Source organism: Rhinichthys klamathensis, unplaced genomic scaffold (genome assembly GCF_029890125.1).
Source record: "Rhinichthys klamathensis goyatoka isolate OS25496 unplaced genomic scaffold, OSU_Roscu_1.1 h1tg000236l_1, whole genome shotgun sequence".
NCBI lineage: Eukaryota > Metazoa > Chordata > Actinopteri > Cypriniformes > Leuciscidae > Rhinichthys > Rhinichthys klamathensis.
In genome coordinates this window covers 3,487,501-3,500,000 of record NW_026606759.1, presented here as the reverse complement: position 1 = coordinate 3,500,000, position 12,500 = coordinate 3,487,501, and the positions used below count along the sequence as shown (strand labels likewise).

The 12,500-nt window shown below is 36.0% G+C and overlaps 4 non-coding genes across 4 annotated transcripts; all 4 read right to left on the bottom strand.

Moving 5' to 3' along the window:
* Window positions 1-4,290: 4,290 nt before the first annotated feature.
* Window positions 4,291-4,409, bottom strand: LOC130100163 (5S ribosomal RNA). The gene has a single exon (XR_008808801.1). It is a non-coding gene; the product is annotated as a 5S ribosomal RNA (ribosomal RNA).
* A 61-nt stretch (window positions 4,410-4,470) lies between these two features.
* Window positions 4,471-4,589, bottom strand: LOC130100041 (5S ribosomal RNA). The gene has a single exon (XR_008808685.1). It is a non-coding gene; the product is annotated as a 5S ribosomal RNA (ribosomal RNA).
* Window positions 4,590-4,650: 61 nt separating this feature from the next.
* On the bottom strand, window positions 4,651-4,769 carry LOC130100040 (5S ribosomal RNA). Its single transcript, XR_008808684.1, has one exon. It is a non-coding gene; the product is annotated as a 5S ribosomal RNA (ribosomal RNA).
* A 7,461-nt stretch (window positions 4,770-12,230) lies between these two features.
* LOC130100039 (5S ribosomal RNA) lies at window positions 12,231-12,349 on the bottom strand. Its single transcript, XR_008808683.1, has one exon. It is a non-coding gene; the product is annotated as a 5S ribosomal RNA (ribosomal RNA).
* Window positions 12,350-12,500: the final 151 nt, after the last annotated feature.

The following is a 12,500-nucleotide window of genomic DNA, read 5'->3' as shown; positions in this document are numbered from 1 at the left end:
ATCATCCACTTTTTTAACTTCATCCATAAAATGTTATCTCCCAAATTCAAATTCCCACATTTATTTAAATAAAATTCCATTATACTTTTCCAATCACCTTTATTTTCCTCATCTAAATACTTCTTAACCACTTTAATTCTCATACTGTTCATCTTTTGTTCAAGATCTACTAAACCCATTCCTCCCTCTTCTGCCGGTCCAATCAAAGTATTATAAGCGATTCTTGGGGGTTTTTTCTCCCATAAAAATTCTAAAATACATGTTTTCAATCTTTGTTTTACCCATATAGGCATGGAATTCACATATAGAACATACCACATCTTAGACAGCATCAACACATTTACAATTAAAATCTTTCCCTTTAAATTTAAAAATCTGTTTTTCCAGAATATTAACTTCCTCTCCATTCCTTCCACTACCTCTTCCCACATAATGTCTCGTATGCTTTTTTCATTTTTCCCTAAAACCACTCCTAAAATCCTCATTTCTTGTACTTGTGTAAAGCTAAAGCAGTCTGTTAAAACCGGTACCTTCCCAAATCTCATGTAAACTGTCTTTTCCTCATTTATTTTTGCTCCAGAACCTTGGCAGTACCATTCCACTTTTTCCATTACATGTTTAACACTTTGTTCATTTTTAACTACAATTGTTGTATCATCTGCATATTGAAATATTTTCTTTATTTCATTTCCTTCATCCATCTCTATTCCTTTTATTTCCTTCTCCTTTTTGATTATTAACCCTAAAGGTTCCGCTACCAGCGAATATAATTGAGCTGATAGTGGACAGCCTTGTCTTATTGACCTTGTAATAGCAAAAGGTTCTGTTAAAAATCCATTACATTTCACTTTTGTTATCGTATCCCTATATACAATTCTTATCCATTTAATAAAATTTTCCCCAAACCCAAATTTCTCTAAAACTGAAAATAAAAACCCATGTTCTACTCTGTCAAAGGCTTTTTCAAAGTCTAAGCTAATAACATAACCATTCTTTTTTTCTCCATTTATATAACTTATTATATCTCTTATACTGCTTGTTGTTTCTGCAATGTCTCTTCCCTTTACACCATATGCCTGATTTGTTTCTATTATGCTAGGTAGTACATTCTTTAATCTATTTGCTAAAACCTTTGCTAAAATCTTAAAATCCGTATTTAACATGGTGATTGGTCAAAAATTTTTTAAAAGTGCTTTATCCCCCTTTCTTTTGTATATAATCTTCATCAGCCCTAAACCCATCTTCTGATTTAGACATTCCTTCTTAAAAATCTCCTCATAAACATCCTTTAAAATCAGACTAATTTCCTCCTTAAAAACCTTATAAAACTCATTTCCTATCCCATCTATACCGGGACTTTTCTTTGTTTTTAAAAGATCTATTGCCTGTATTATTTCTTCCTGTCCTATTTCCTTATCACATTCTGCTTTGTCCTTATTCTCTACTCTCATTGATATTTGCTGTAATAGTATATTTTTCTTCTCTTCATCTAACCCCTTTGTTTTAAAAAGTTCTTCATAATATTTTTTTACTTCTTTCAAAATTCCTTTCGTTTCTTTTACTAGTTCTCCATCTTTGACCTTTATTTCTTTTATCATTTCTGCTCTTCCTTTACTTTTTTCTAAGTTAAAAAAAAATCTTGTACATTTCTCTCCTTCAACCATGTATTTTGCTTTACTTCTCAAACTCGCTCCTTTACATTTATTCTCCTCTATTTTCTTTAGATTTTCTTCCATAACTATTACATTTTGTATATTTACTTCTCTCTTATTTAACTCTTCTTTTAATGTTTTCCTTGTATCTTTTTCTTTAGCTTTTTTAACTCTCTGAACCAATTTGCTGTATTTTATTGAGTATTTCTTTATTTCATATTTTACATTTTCCCACCAAATTCTTTTATCTTCTAGGTACATCCCATCCGCTCTTTCTTCTTCTATTACTTTTTCGATCCCTAATTTATAGCTTTCACTCTTTAAAATCTCTGTATTTAAAATCCAAACTCCAGGCCCTTTATCCTCTTTTTTAAAATCCATCCTCATTAAAATCATCTTATGATCGCTCAAAGAGTTTTCTTTGTACAATATATCCTCAATAAAATATTCTAAATTTCTTGTGCTTAAAACATGATCAATTCTTGTTTGACATAAGAAATTCCTAACTAGTTGTTTCCTAGAAAATTCTCTCTTTTTTTCATGTCTCTCTCTCCACACATCAAGTAAGCTTTTTTCTTCCATCAGCATCTTAAGTTCTTTTCTCCCCATATCTGTTTTAAAAACCATTCCATCTGCCATATCTCTTTTATTAAAAACTGTATTAAAATCTCCCACCATCATTATTGTCTCCCAACTTTCCATTAAGTCTCTTAAAGCACTAAAATAGTTCCTCTTTTCTTTTTCTTCATTAGGTGCATGCACATTAATCAAAATAAATGTTCTATCTTCATATCTTATTTCGACAGCAATACATTTTCCTTTTCCATCATCATATATTTCTTTAACCTCAATATCCTTCTCCTTTCTTACTAAAATAGCAACTCCTCTTCCCATTCTTCCATCCCCATTATTAAAATATATTTCTCCCCCCCACCTCTTTTTTAAGTCTTCCATTATTTCATCTTTCCAATTCGTTTCCTGTAATACAATAACATCTTCTTTACACAACTCTTTTACTCTTTCAAATTTTTCCCTATTCAGTAGACCTCTTGCATTTAAAATCACCATATTCAAAACCATAATTAAAATAACTAAGAGTTTAAAAGACATCATTTTACAGTCCTTCTTCTTCTTCTTCTTCTTCGATACATCTTAAACCCTCAAATCTGTTCGTACATTTGATTTCTTCTTTACTTATAAATCTTTTAGCAAACTCTAGATTAGGTATTACCTTCTGCATTCTTCTTCTTGTCACTCCACCTAATTCCTTGTCCTTTCTTTTGCCCTCTTGTCCGTTTTCTTTTTCTTTTTCTCTGTCTTTTTTCAACCTTTTACTCCTTTCATATCCCCTTGTGTTCCACTGTTCTGTTGTCTTTGTTGATGTGTCCATTTGTGTCCTTCTCTCTTGTTCCATCTCCTCCTCTTCACCTACAATCTCTTGTACATTGTCTTCTTCAGGATCTTCTTCGATCTCCTCTCCTTCTACTTCTTTCTTCTGCTGTTCTTCCGACTCACTTGGTTCATTCGTTTCATTAGTTTCATTCTGCATCTGCCTCCCCTCCTCTTGTTGTGTCTCCTCTTCTCCTCCTTCCATCTCACATTCACACTTATTTAAAACTTTAAAACAGTCCGGGCACTTGACAGCTTTGCAATCCCTCGCGAAATGGCCCTGTTCCTCGCATTTAAAACACACAAAACTTGGACAGTCTTTGATAATGTGCTCCGGACTCAAACACAGCCGACAGGTTTTAACCTGCCTGCTGTGAATAATCCTGAAGTACTGAGTTCCTTCCGCTGTCTCAAAGCGTGTACTATAAGGTAGCGAGGCCACTTCTTTAGGGAATTTCACTTTAACAAAGCGCGTTCCATCTTCAATGTCTGTACCCGGGTAGACTCTCCTTTTGATTTGTGAGATAGGGATTACTCCCCACCCCTCCAGCTTGTCCACAATAATGGCGTCTTCTAGATAGGCCGGCAGATGCATTATTGAAACCACAAAAACTCGGTCCTTTAGTTTCTTGACTTCACACCTCTTTCCTTTAATTTCTAGTCCGTTTATTAGATCATCACATGTTTCTTCTGTAGCTAAAGTCACTTCATATTCTTTGTTCTGTTTAGGCCGTACTGCCAAAATTTGATCAAGTCCCACCTGTTCCGTTCAAACTTTGATTATATCCTCTGCTTTTCCATCCGGCACCTCTGCTAAATCCACAGTTATAGTTGCTTCCTTTTTATAAATCCGCATCCTTTCTGTTCTGTCTTTGTCTTTTCTTTCTCGTAATCCTTTGTCCATGCTAGGGTCTCCTTTCCGACTTGATCCTCCTGCCATATCCATGTCTTTACCTTGTAATCCGTCCATTTTGTAAAAAGATATAAAAAATAAGAAAAACTCCCCAGACAGCCTTGGCTGCTGGGAAGTGATTAACTCAAAAAAGAAATCAAATTACAAACAAAAACTGTATTTTAAACAAAACAAAAATTAAAAAGCAAAATGGTGAGCCTCCCTCACCCACTGCAGCCAAACACTTCCTTAAACCAGCGACTCTCTGGCGCCCTCAAGGTGGTATGGCCGTAAGCGAAAACTGCTGCCAAAATCGGGCTATTTAAAAGGTTATAACATTAGTGAAGTAAACTAAAAAGCTTACAGCACCTGGTATTCCCAGGCGGTCTCCCATCCAAGTACTAACCAGGCCTGACCCTGCTTAGCTTCCGAGATCAGACGAGATCGGGCGTGCTCAAAGTGGTATGGCCGTAAGCGAAATCTGCTGCCAAAATCTGGCTATTTGAAAGGTTAGAACATTAGTGAAGTAAACAATAAAGCTTACAGCACCTGGTATTCCCAGGCGGTCTCCCATCCAAGTACTAACCAGGCCCGACCTTGCTTAGCTTCCGAGATCAGACGAGATCGGGCGTGCTCAAAGTGGTATGGCCGTAAGCGAAATCTGCTGCCAAAATCTGGCTATTTGAAAGGTTAGAACATTAGTGAAGTAAACAATAAAGCTTACAGCACCTGGTATTCCCAGGCGGTCTCCCATCCAAGTACTAACCAGGCCCGACCTTGCTTAGCTTCCGAGATCAGACGAGATCGGGCGTGCTCAAAGTGGTATGGCCGTAAGCGAAATCTGCTGCCAAAATCGGGCTATTTGAAAGGTTAGAACATTAGTGAAGTAAACAATAAAGCTTACAGCACCTGGTATTCCCAGGCGGTCTCCCATCCAAGTACTAACCAGGCCCGACCTTGCTTAGCTTCCGAGATCAGACGAGATCGGGGGTGTTTTTTTTTTTTTTTTTTTTTATTTTTTTTATTTTTTTTTTTTATTTTTTTTTTTATTGAAAATGTTTCAAATACAAAAATATACATCAAAACTTTCATCATTTTCAATACATATTTTTGTAATACAGACCCTCAGTACACAATTCTTAAAGGGACACTGTGTAGGTTTTTAGGTATTTTATTATCTGAAATCAATATTTTTATTCTTAAATATGTCCTCAATGGTGTACAAATACCTCTGCAAATTATCTGACTTATCCTCGTAAATTAAGAATTTATTATCTTTATGTACATGGGACGGGTAGGTTCACGGAGGCTTCCATGTCGTTCCGCCATCTTGAAAAACTATAATAGCAGAGAGGGTCAAAAAGTACCAACCAAACGCGTTTCCACAACGCGTTTTCGTTCAGAGCCAGCGTCATGTAACTGAAAGCAGCAGAACCGGAGGAGCAGAGCTGAGAGGCGCTGGTCACTGCCCCGGCAAGTTTAAAAGGCTGCATTGCTTCTCTTCTCTGCCTTGGAAACTTTCAATTCTATCAAGATCGTCTCTTGTAGCTGCCGCGGGCATCTTTGTCGTCGTGGTATTGACTCTCGCTCTCCTCCTCTTCCTCGTCGTCCACCTCTACTAGACGACAGCGCCGGGTGATTCTGTCAGCAGTAAATAGGCTACTTTTAAAATAATGTAACTCACGTTTGAATGCCTTTTGTTTGTGATCCGATGTGGATTCTGATCACCATATAAGGTAGAAATATTTATACGCGAGTAAAAGACTATATTGCACGCTAACCATTAACGTTACCATAGTAAACAAAATAAACGCTTGAAGATACGCATAGTAAAAAAAACATAGTGAACGTTTGAAGAAATCAGACCAATCATAAAGGTTATCACAATAATGTTTTTATTTTATCTGTCAGATAGCCTACGTCTCGTCTCTTTATACCGGACTATCATAAAATAAAGCACATTTTTTTTCCCGGGAGCTTCCTCTGTTTCTCTGACGGAAAATATCTGTAACGTTAGCCTACTGGGAGTCGAGAGAGTGCTAAAGCTCCTCAGGTCGTATTATTGGTGGCATATATTTGTAGAAATTATCATTCTTTTTAAATGTGATATATGTCCTGTTACTACCAAATAAACAGAAACAGACGCGATTGAAGTAAGTGTGTCCTATTTCTTTTGTGAAACCTAACGGTAATTTATTTCTGTGTGACTAATGTGCAATTTTGACATACATTAATTCATGATCAATGTATCGCCTTTTATTGTAGACCTGGTAAAACATCGATGCTTGGGTTTTAAATAGTCAAGTAAACAACAAAAATGCCAGCAAACGGTCGCTTTTATCATATTTGTTTTGCAATGCTGTTTCCATTTCTTTCTGATTAGTTTTCTGATAACACGGGCGTGTTTTATTGAAGCACCGCGGAGCTTCTGGCCTGACAGTGGAAACGTTCTTCTGATCCACTGCCTCTCTGTCCTCTCCCTCTACTGTTGAATCATCTGATGATGATGATGATGATGATGATATCTAATCTAACAATGCACGTACTTAAGAAAATATAACGAATAAATAAGCATAAATACTAATTACAATGGTTCATGTTTTTCACAGTCAGTAATTCATACTGTAAAGTTGCAGTTTGTTTGAAATAACAAACCTGTTCACCCAAAGGAAAACTCGACGAAGTGCTATTAGAAGACGTCCTGTCAATAGCTTTTTGGTACATAACGGCTACCGTAGATGCAATACACATTTGAAAAAGCGAGGCGCTGGAGAGCACAATTCGTTTGAATGCAAAATACAATTTCACCGCTAGATGGGAGTAATTCCTACACAATGTCCCTTTAAGTTTAAAGAACTGTTAAAAAAATAAAATACAATAAAAGTAAAAATTAAAATTAAAAATCCAAATCACTTTCAGGTACATTCCATGCTAGATCTTTTACAACTTTAGAAACCCTTGGAGTAAAAACAACATAAAAGCTTTGCAACATGTTTTCATACTTAAAATACCAATACAATCCTTCAATATATCTTTCTGTTTTCCTTTTAAGAACATTCCAAACATCAAGCACCACTTTTCCTTTTTTTGCCACATTTCTTCTTTCCCATACTGCATTTTTTATCAACATTACTAACAGGTTCACAAACTGTTTACTTTGACAATTTTCCTCCCATCCAAACATCACTATCCTCTTCCATTCTATTACATCTTCGTCCCAGTCCTCAATTAATTCTTTTATCACCCTTTTGCATTTTCTGTAAAAACCCTCCAACTCTTTGCAGTATAAAAACAAGTGTAAAATCCCTTCGTCTTCTTCTTGGCATACTTTACATGTTGCATTCTGTTCCATTCCAATCTTAGTTAAAATACATTCGGTAAAAATTACTTTGTGCCTTATAAAATACTCTAAACATTCAAGTTTTGCTTCCACAAACTTTCCCCTCATATTTCTCCATATACTTTCTTTTTTCAGGTCCTTAATTTTCTGTACCCAAAAATTGTTAGCAACTGGTTCTTTAAAAACACCATCTCTAAAATAACAATAAAAATCTTTCACATTACACTCCTTAAAATTACATAGTTTTCCTTTAAGTCTGACATAAATGTCTTTCTCTTTCTTCCATTCCTCCATGTTTTCTATTCTTTTAATCCATTCCTCCGGTATTGCGTATTTGATAATTTCGTATTTATTCTCTATTTCTCGTTTGTTGCATTCCTCTTTTGCTTCCTCCATTGCATCCATTATAAATTGTGATGGTAAAAACCCTTCTTTAAATTCATACAAAACATCTCTTACCCTTGTTATACCCACATCCATCCATTTTTTAAAAAAGATCTCTTTCCCATCTCTTAAAATACTTTTGTTTAAGAACAGAGGTTGGTTTAAGATGTTTTCTCTTCCTTTCAGATTATAATCTATTACATTTAAGAAATCCCCCCAAGCACTTAAAATTTCCTTATAAAAATCCGATAATCCTTCCGCCATCCAGTTTTTTGTTTTCATCCATAAAATATCCTCCCCCAAATTAAAATTCCCACATTTGTTTAAAAAATATTTCATAACTTTCTTCCATTCTGTTTCATTTTCGTCTTGCAACAGTTTTTTGACTATTTTAACCCTTAAGCAATTTTTCCTTTGTTTAATATCCATTAACCCCAACCCACCTTCTTCTAATGGCCCTATTAAAGTGTTATACGCTATTCTTGGGGGTTTACCCTCCCACAAAAAACAAAGAAAACATTTCTTCAACCTCCCTTCTACCCACAAAGGCATTTCTGTCACATATAAAACATACCACAACTTTGAAGCCATTAAAACATTCAATACTAAAACCTTCCCTTTCAAATTTAAAGCCCTCAATCTCCAAAAATTCAACCTCCGCTCTATTCCTGTTATCAATTCCTCCCACATTTTTTCTCTTACTTGCCTCCCATCCTTTCCCATTAAAATCCCTAAAATTCTAATTTCTTCAACTTCCTTAAAATTAAAGTATTCCGTTAAAACTGACGTTGCCCCGAACCTCATATATACCGTCTTGTCCTCATTAATTTTACTTCCGGATCCTTTGCAATATTCTTGTACATTCTTCATTACTTCTTTTACACACTCTTCCCCTTTAACTATTATTGTTGTGTCATCTGCGTATTGGAAAATTTTTCCTTCTGCTTTGCTTTCCTGTATTTGTATTCCTTTTATTTTCTCTTCTTTTCTTATTGCTAGGCCTAAAGGTTCCGCCACAAGAGAGTATAATAAAGCTGAGAGTGGACATCCTTGTCTAATTGATCTAGTTATTTTAAAACATTCTGTTAAAAATCCGTTACATTTTATTTTTGTTAGAGCCCCCTTATATAAAATCTTTATCCATTTCATAAAATTCTCACCAAAACCAAACCTATTTAAAACCCCAAACAAATATTCATGCTCCACTCTATCAAAAGCCTTTTCAAAGTCTAAGCTGATTAAATACCCGTCTCCATTCTTTTCTTTTATGTATTGTATTGTGTCCCTTATACTCATCGTTATGTCTGCTATGTCTCTTCCTTTAACTGCATATGCTTGATTTGTTTTTATTATTCGTGGCATCACTTCTTTTAACCTATTTGCAAGAATCTTTGCTAATATCTTTAAATCAGTATTTAACATTGTTATCGGCCTGTAGTTTTTTAAATCTGTTAGTTCACCTTTCTTTTTATATATTAGCTTCATCAGCCCCATTCCCATCCTTTCATTCATCTCTTCCTCTTTAAAAATTTCCCTAAAAACCTCCTTTAAAATCTCTATTAAAAATTCCTTAAAACATATATAAAATTCACTTCCCAAACCATCTATCCCTGGGCTTTTCCTTTTATTTAGTTGATCTATCGCTCTTTCAATCTCATCCTTCTTGATTTCCCCATCACATTCTTTTTTATCCTCTTCACTTAAATTTGGTTCAATATAATTTAACAGTTTATTTTTTACCTCTTCTTCTACCCCTCTTGTTTTAAAAAGATCCTCATAAAAAGCCGTTATCTCCTCTAGCACTTTTTCATTCCCCTCCACAATCTCTCCACTTTTCCCTTTTATTTCTTTTATTATTCCAACTTGTGCCCTTTTTTTCTCCAAGTCAAAAAAGAACTTTGTGCATTTCTCCCCCTCCACCATATATTTGGACTTACTTCTTAATCTTGCCCCCTCATATTCTTTTTCTTCTATTTCTTTCAAATTCTCCTCTATTTCTTTTATCTTTTGTATGTCTTTATTCTCATTATTTAATTCTCTTTCTAACGTCTCCTTTGTTTCTTTTTCTTTGTGTCTTTTACTTGTTTGTAAGATGCTGCAATACTTTATTGAAAACCTTTTAATTAGATATTTAACATTCTCCCACCACATTCTTTTATCTTCCTCATACATTGCATTATCCTTCTCTTTCTCTATAATTCCTTTTATCTCTGCAACATAATCTTCATTCTTTAAAATCTCTGTATTTAAAATCCACGTACCCGGTCCCCTTTGCACATTACTCCAATCTATTTTAAAACGTACAAACTTATGATCACTAAAACTAGTTTCTTCATAGCTGATTTTTTTGATAAAGTTCTCCACATTTCTTGTACATAACACATAATCAATTCTTGTTTTACATATAAAATGCCCCACTATTTGCTTCCTTGAATAAACTTTTTTCCTCCCATTTCTCTCTCTCCATACATCTATTAAATTATTTTCCCTCATCAATTCATTTAATTCTTTCCTCCCTGTGTCTGATTTAAAAACCATCCCCTCTGCCATGTCTTGTTTGCTAAAAACAGTGTTAAAATCCCCCATCATTATTATTTCCTTATATTTCTTTATTACACTCCTTAAACAATTAAAAAATTCTTTCTTTTCTTTCTCTTCTGTTGGTGCATGTACATTCACTAAAATCAATTCACATCCTTCGTAATTTACTTCCACAGCCATGCATTTCCCTATCGTATCTTTGTACACCACTTTGGTTGTATTAAAAGCATCTTTTCTCATTAAAAACGCCACCCCTCTTCCAAGCCTACCATCCCCATTATTATATAAAATATCCCCTTCCCATTTCTTTTTATATTCCATCATCACACTCTCTTTCCAATTTGTTTCTTGTAAAACAATAACATCTTCTCCTCTACACTTTTCTTTCACTCTTTCAAATTTTCCCATGTCCATCAGTCCCCTTGCATTAAAAGTAACACAACTTAAAACCATTAAAAGAAAGAAAAATAAATACCTAAAAACCATTATTCTCCATTTTCTCCCTCCAGGTCCTTTAACACTTCATATCTGTTTGCACTTTGATCTTGCCCCCTTGTCGTAGTCTTTTTTCTTGCATTTTCCAGATTTGGCTCAAACTTCAATGACCTTCTTCTTATTTGTCCTCTCCCTCCTCTGTTGTTCTCCATGTTGTCCATCGTTATTTCATCCTTCTCCATGCCATCCCGATAACTTTTACTACTGTCCGATATTCCCATTGCTGACCATTGCATGTCCTGTTCCATTGTTTGTTCTTTATCTTTATTGCTCTCTTGCTCTCCTTCTTCCTCTCTGTTACTCGTTCCTTCTTCCGTTTCTTTTTGTTGTATAACTTGTTCCTCTTGTCCCACATCAGTTTGTCTTTCCTCCTCGTTGTTTCCTTCATGCACCTGTCCGTCCACCTGGTGTTCCCTACCTCCTTCCTCTTCCTCCATCAAACACTCACATTTATTTAAAATATTCCGACACTCCGGGCACCTGGCTGCGTTACAGTCTCTTGCGAAGTGCCCTCTTTCTTCTCATTTGTGGCATTTAAAATCTGGGCACTCTTTAAGCAGATGATCTGGGCTCATGCACAGCCGACAGGTCTTCACCTGGTGACTGTGCATCACCCTAAAATACTGCTGCCCCTCTGCCGTTTCCAGCCTTGTGCTGTAAGGCAACGATGCCACCTCTTTCGGGAACCTTACTTTAAGGAACCTCGTTCCATCCTCAATATCCGTGCCCGGGTAGTGTCTTCTTTTAATTTTTGAAATGGGATTAACTCCCCATCCCTCCAATTTTTCAATTATTGCTCTATCCTCCAGGTAGACGGGCAGGTGCATGAAGGAAACCACATAGTCTCTATTCTGCAGCTTTTTAATGTCACAATTCACTCCTTTTATATTCAGTCCGTCCATCAAATCCTCACATGTTTCTTCATTTTCCATTGTTAGTTCATATTCTTTTCCTTGTCTTGGCCTTAACGCCAGAATTTTCCCATGTCCACATTTTTCCACCACCGCCTTTATAATATCCACCGCTCTCACCTCATTGACATTTTCCACATTCAAAATCATTGTCGCCTCCTTTAGGTATTTCCGTCCTGCACTCTTGTCTCTCACATCATGTCCAGCTCGTTGTCGATAATCCATTCCAGTGTCGATTGCCAAGCGTTTCTCTCCAGCCAGTCCAGTGTCGTTTGCCATACGTTTCTCTCCAGCCAGTTCCGAGTCGTTACCATTTAATCCGTCCATTTGGAGAAAAAAAAAAGATCAACCACCCTCCAGACAGCGATATGCTGCTGTTAGGTGGTTTAACAAACAAAAACAAAAACAAAAAAACTAACTTACAGTAAAAAAAACTCACAAAACAAACACAAATAGAAGAAAACAAAATGGGGGAGAGCCTTCCTCTCCCAACTACTGCCACACAACTTCCTGCTACCACTAGGGCGTGCTCAAGGTGGTATGGCCGTAAGCGAAATCTGCTGCCGAAATCTGCTGCCAAAATCTGGCTATTTGAAAGGTTAGAACATTAGTGAAGTAAACAATAAAGCTTACAGCACCTGGTATTCCCAGGCGGTCTCCCATCCAAGTACTAACCAGGCCCGACCTTGCTTAGCTTCCGAGATCAGACGAGATCGGGCGTGCTCAAAGTGGTATGGCCGTAAGCGAAATCTGCTGCCAAAATCTGGCTTTTTGAAGAAAAATTTAAGAGACTCTTTCAGGGTTTCTGAAGAAACTCAGAGAGACTATTTCAGGCTTTTTGAAGAAACAAAGAGACTATTTCCGCCTATTTGAAAAGCTCATTGACTCTTTTTTTT